This window comes from Magnolia sinica, chromosome 10 (genome assembly GCF_029962835.1).
Source record: "Magnolia sinica isolate HGM2019 chromosome 10, MsV1, whole genome shotgun sequence".
Taxonomy (NCBI): Eukaryota; Viridiplantae; Streptophyta; class Magnoliopsida; order Magnoliales; family Magnoliaceae; genus Magnolia; species Magnolia sinica.
The window spans coordinates 22558466-22564465 of record NC_080582.1 but is presented as its reverse complement, the minus strand read 5'-3'; the positions used below and the strand labels follow the sequence as shown (position 1 = coordinate 22564465).

At 39.1% G+C, this 6000-nt stretch overlaps 1 long non-coding RNA gene across 1 annotated transcript in view; it reads right to left on the bottom strand.

The window, feature by feature from the left end:
- Positions 1-3358: 3358 nt before the first annotated feature.
- LOC131258173 (uncharacterized) overlaps positions 3359-6000 on the bottom strand; it is a 49362-nt gene continuing 46720 nt past the window's right edge. Inside the window, exons 2-3 of the long non-coding RNA XR_009177947.1 lie at positions 4318-4812; positions 3359-4180 (exon numbers count right to left, since the gene is read on the bottom strand). This is a non-coding gene — a long non-coding RNA (uncharacterized LOC131258173). The remainder of the gene's footprint in view (positions 4181-4317; positions 4813-6000) is intronic.

Below are 6000 nucleotides of genomic sequence, written 5' to 3'. Positions count from 1 at the left end.
GGTATTAGAGCTTAGGGTTCTTATAGGGGAATACATTACTTATTTAGGGTTAGTTTGTTTGAGTCCTTCGTACATCCAGTCCATCACATGTGGCTTTTAGGAGTCCATAGTCCCTGATATCAGTTGTTGAAATTTTTATTAGCAGGAAGTTAGCAATTTACATTGCTGTAACTTTCTGTTATTCCTTTAATTTGACAACTATATTGTTGGATTTTAGCTATTAGCACTGTGTAGTTTCCCTCATATAGAGTCTCATAGGATTTTTTAGTCCCATATAGTCATCATAGAAAGTCCTTATGTGGAGTTAGCAAGTTGTATGCCCACACGTACGGGTCATAGTTTTGGTTAACACCCTACACTAAACATGGAACAACTGCTAGAGTCACTAAACAAGTTATCCCAGCAGATCGAGTTTTGGGCTTGGAACAAAGCATAAATCAACGCCTTAACCAAATAGAGGCCTCCCTCAAGACAAACCTTACCATTAGGGAAGATGGTCAATCTCAAGCAGGTGGCCAGGAGGATAGATCAATGAATGAAGGTGGCCAAGGAATCAGTCATGGGCGTGCACCCGTACCCCCACCCTATGAGGGGCATCAAGACCATTATTTTGAGGGGTACAACATGTGCGGCCTCATGGCTAGAGAGAGTACCAGAGACTAGTGTAAAGTTACCCACTGAGACCATTCCGGTAGTGGATGAGTTTCGTGATGTCGTTCCTGATGATCTACCGGATGAGTCTCCCCCTAGGAGGGATATAGAGCACACCAGAACATGGGACACCGTAATACCTATAGCCGAGTTTGCATTTAATAGTTCTGTCGATAAGTCCACAGGTCTCAGTCCTTATGAAGTCATTACTGGTTATAAACCTGGGAAACCTATTGATCTTATCACTATGTCACTATCTCATAGGCCGTCAGAGTCTGCAGAGTCTTCTGTGCATCACATTCATTCATGGCATTAAGAAATCATGCAAAAGATCATGACTAGTAATAAACATTACTCACTTTCTGCAGACCAATATAAATGTTTCAAGAAATTTAATGTAAGGGACTCTGTGATGATCTGCATTAGGCCATAGCAGTACCCTCAGGGAGCCGTTCAAAAATTACACGCGTATAGCGCTGAACCATTCAAAATTATAAAACGAACCGGTCTCAATGCGTATGTGACAAATCTTCCACCTTCCATGGGAATTAGTTCCACATTCAATATAGAGGATCTAGTTGCATTTCAAGGGGCCATTGATGCATTGTCTAGCCTTTCGCCTAACCATCCTAATTCCCTAGATCTTTCCCTTGATCCATGACCCCCTCCAGACCCATTTTTCTAGCCTCTACGTCCCATTCATATCCATCTCAACCTATTTTTTCAGCCTCTACCTCCCATACCTACCTGTCTCCACCCATTTTCCTAGCCTCTACCTCCCATACCTACCTGTCCCGACCCATTTTTCTAGCCTCTACCTCCCATACATACTTGTCCCGACTATTCTTCCCAGCCTCTACCTACCATACCTAACCTTTACACACCCAGAGAAGAAATAGAGGATATTATGGACCATCAGATAGTTTCAACATCGGACGGCAAGTTTCAGAAGTTCTTAGTCAAGTGGAAGTCACGTCCAGCTTCAACCAATACATGGCTCGCTGAGTAGGACCTTCAGAGACTTGATCCTTACATCTCGGAGTGATTCAGGAGTTTTATTTCGTCAGTGGCGAAATCTTCGCAGCCGAGGAGAATTTATGAGAACATCCTGCGCACGTCGTCCAACGTGCATGCACACCACCCCTTACGCTCGTACACTAGAAGGAGGGCCCCACCGTCGATCTGGATCGATGATGACGTCCAGGGAAGGCCTCCTAACTAGAAGATGAAGTTTTGATTCAAAAGAGTAGGCCCGTTAGTCAAGAAAAGCACATCATGGAATCCCATAATTATGGCCCACTAGTCGGATTGATTTCATATTTTAGGTTTTGTTTATTGTTATTATTTAGAACATTATGAACGCTTTGAATTTCTTTGTTTGGTTTTTATTTTAGTTTACTTCATCGCCAAGTAATAGGTTGCGCACATGTCACGAGTTTAGGGGTATAGGATTTTTCCTATAAATAGGCACCCCATGTAGTTCTTTTGATTCATTCAAGCTTAATAAAAAAATCTTTGCTTTATTTTTCTACTCTGTTCATAAGTTGTGGAAGAATTTAAAAGTAGGTGTGAAGCCCTCCCTTTTCGAATGGCTAACTACGTGGTGTAAAGCCACATCTATCCCCATCTGTCCCTACCCTCTCCCATCCATATATCTCATCTTCTATCATCATTATTGCTTTGAATTTCTCAGCTTTTGCAGCTATTCATTCCCCTACAGCCAGTTTCCAGAATCTGAACTTATACGAGAGCTGAAACTTCAACGGAGCATTGCGCCTCGACCTTATGTTGAATCATCGTCAAACTTAGAGAGATTGGAGGTCTCCCCTAGCCGACCAAGGCCTAGGTGTCACTTTGGGGAAGCGGGCTTCCATCACACGTGCGGCCAGCCCACCCACACACGTGCGTCAGCCCCGGGTCACCATCTGCGCGTAGGAGCTTTCTCTGGGTTAGGTTTTCCTCAGGTTTTCTTCTTTTCATTCCTATTTCCTAAACCCTAGTCTTAGTTTGCATTGGTCCTAATTTATTTGCCCCTTTTTCACCCTAGGGTTCCTTGAATTGAGATTGGGAAATCCCTTGGATTAGGGACTGTTTGCTATGCATGAGTGGTTGATTTCTATTTCCCTTTGAGATCGTTTGGCTTATAATTTTTATTGGTCTAGTCCTAGCTTGTGTAGGCCTGGACCCGCATAGATTTTCCTTTAATTGAATGTTTGGATTTTTCATGTGGGATGTAGAATTTGTGTAATTGTTTCTGAATTGGTATGATCTAAGCCTGAAATCTTGCATATCATATGTAAATCTCATGTCCTGCATCAATTCATATACACAAACATTCCAATGAATCAAGTATTCATTCCAATCATAATTCAAATCGTTCAAAGGAATAATGCATATTTATGGGTATAGACCATTCAAATGAATCAATTCATATTCCATAACCTTGCAAAAATTATAGGAAATTGAAGTAAAAGCTAAGGCAGTGAAGCAGGTTATGCACCAAGCCATCTATTATTCACAATACCAATCAAAGCATGCATCCATCAAACCGTTCTATGTAATAACTGTACAATACTAATAGAAGAAGAAATTAAAGGCCAGTTTGGGATCTTGGAAAATAAAGGAGAGAGTGACATTTTCTACTATCCAAGAAAGTATTTGAAGAGGGAAACAAAAAAAAGACAAGGGGAGGTTTGGAAAATTTTTATGAAAAGACTTCCTCGAAAAATGTTTCTCTACAAACGGTTCTCTTTCAGACAAACTCACCTCAATGTCTTTCGTCTTTCCAAGCTCAGATGCGCCCATTTCAATGGCCAAACTTGTATTAGAATTAGCCTGATTCAGCGGCTCTTTGACAGAATTGAGCTTCAGTAAGAGTTCCCTGACATCCATGGTTATGGAGCATAATTTTCAATCTAGTAATGCACTACTCCCCTCTAAACTAAATCAAACCCAACATCCAAAACAAACACCCAAGTTCCAATATCATTCTCATTACGAGGTGCATCCAAACAGGCCTCAAACAAGAGAAAATAAAATTGCAGTTGATTACTATAAAGCCTTGAAATTCCATCCAAATAAATCAAATAAAAAACAGAATTCAAAAATAAAATCACCAGCATTTCTAATAATTTTCTTCTGCAATCAAAGAAAACGTGAAGGGATGGTGGAGAACTTATTAAATTGAATTGTAAAGATGTGAAGGTATGTAGGAAACTCTAAGAGTACATTTGGAGCACTTATTAATGAACTGAAATTAACTCATTGGCATTCATATCAGGGATTTCTCGTTTCTGAACTGTAATTCTGTCCATTTCTCATTGGTTAACCATATATTTTGTTTTCTTGCATGGCTGTTTTCTTTCTTCTCCAATAGAAGGGAAAGAAAAGCATGATTTCGATGTATCGAGTACAATAAAGTTGCAACAAATACTAAACCTGATCAGTGCCTCTCCAGCTAAAAGAACTAGATCCAGGTTGTTAAGATAAATGAGCTTGGAAAGTACTCTCATCAGTGTTGTTTGTTATCCTGAAATGTAACATTTAATTATGCAACTGAGTACACAAATGCACACCAGTGAAGAAATGCAAGACTCAGTACTCCAACTACCAAAAGAGCAAAAGAGAAGAAAAATTAACAATAAAGATGTCCTACATAACAGTTACCTACATCCACCTAGCTATATCTACAAAAACAACATCCAATTTATTGCGAGTAGCCTTTTGGATAGCTTCATGTGCTACAATTGCCAGATCTTTTTCGTTACTTTTCTCAAATATAGGAATCTGAAAGGCAATTTCAGCAACAGTTGATCAGCTCAGAGAAATATTATCTTAGAAAAATGAGACTGAGACTCTCTCTCTCCTATTTTACAGAAATGAGACGAAGAGTTAAAAAAAATAAAAATGAAAAAACCTACCACATGCCTGTGAATAGCACACCAACAACTGCAAGCAGACCATAAAATCCATTTTAAATTCTATATAATTGAATAAAAAGGACTTTGGGGCCCGCTTAATCATGTAAAACATATTGTAGTTCTTCAGAAACTGCTTATGTTCCTTTCAGCTGAACATGCTTAATGTTCCTGTCTTGTTACCACACAACACATACATGCCCACCATTTTCTCAATAGTTGTCATACTTTATGTTGTTGCACCCTGCATAATGAGAGGATACAAATCATTTTCATACCTTGGAATTTTGTATTTCTGTAGTTGAAGCAGTGCTATTAATATCCACTAACGAACATTTTGAGATAAGGGTTGTGATCCAATAGCCATTGTAACCGAGACAACAGTTGGCAGCAGATGTCATATTGGTTTTAAAGTCTAAGGCTACATTTGGAGCACACGTGGATTTGAGTTGCAAACATTTAGTGGAAATGGCCACCCATGCAAAAGTTGGGCCACACGATGAACATCACCTTTCTCGAGAATTAGGTTGATCCGCTCATCAGTTGGGCCACCCCTGTAAATCGATCCAGGCCCTGGGCTATCCATTTATATCGATTGTGGGGCCCATCTCATGAGTGAATCTAGCTGATTGTGGAGCCCACCATTTGCATGGCTCAAAGGTCACACCAAATATTGATTACGAAAAATATTAAGGGTGTGTCTGGTCACACCAAATATCATGATATTATTTCTAGTTGTAGAGCTTCCAAGATCCTATAGTATGAGCATGGCTCAAATATATGACATGTGACTTACAGTTAGGAAGATATATGGGCAGCCTGACTGTAGGAACAACAAACCTTCATGCCTTCAATGTTGTTGATACCAGTGTTCGAAATATCGGTATCGCGCAATGTATCGCACCCTTGGGATACAGATACGTATTGTTTATCGCACGGGATATATCGTTTGTATCACGTAATTTATCGCACTTTTTGGGAAACATGGGGAAACATCGAGAAAATGGTTGAATTTTTCAATAAAACTTCAGGGATTATTAAAAAAGACCTTAGTACACACTTTTAAATCATAGAATCTCAAGAAAGAAGTGCATAGAATAGGTTTCCTTTGTATAGGGTCATAAACTATGCGTTGTCTGATTGAACTAAGACCACTATATTCAAATATGATGTAAAACATTTATAAATGTATTAAGACATGTATGAAAATACAACCAATTGATAAGGTCATATAAATTTGGATGAAAGACAAACAAATATCACCTTGATGTAAAACTTTTGTGGCCCACAAAAGGTTTTCAATGGTCATTAACTACTCTTTCATGTAGTGCGGTCCACCTGAAAATTTTATCTTATTCATTTTTAGACCACGGTCTAAAATAAGTTGAAAAGCATATGTATAGCATAAATATACAATTCATACATCAAGGTG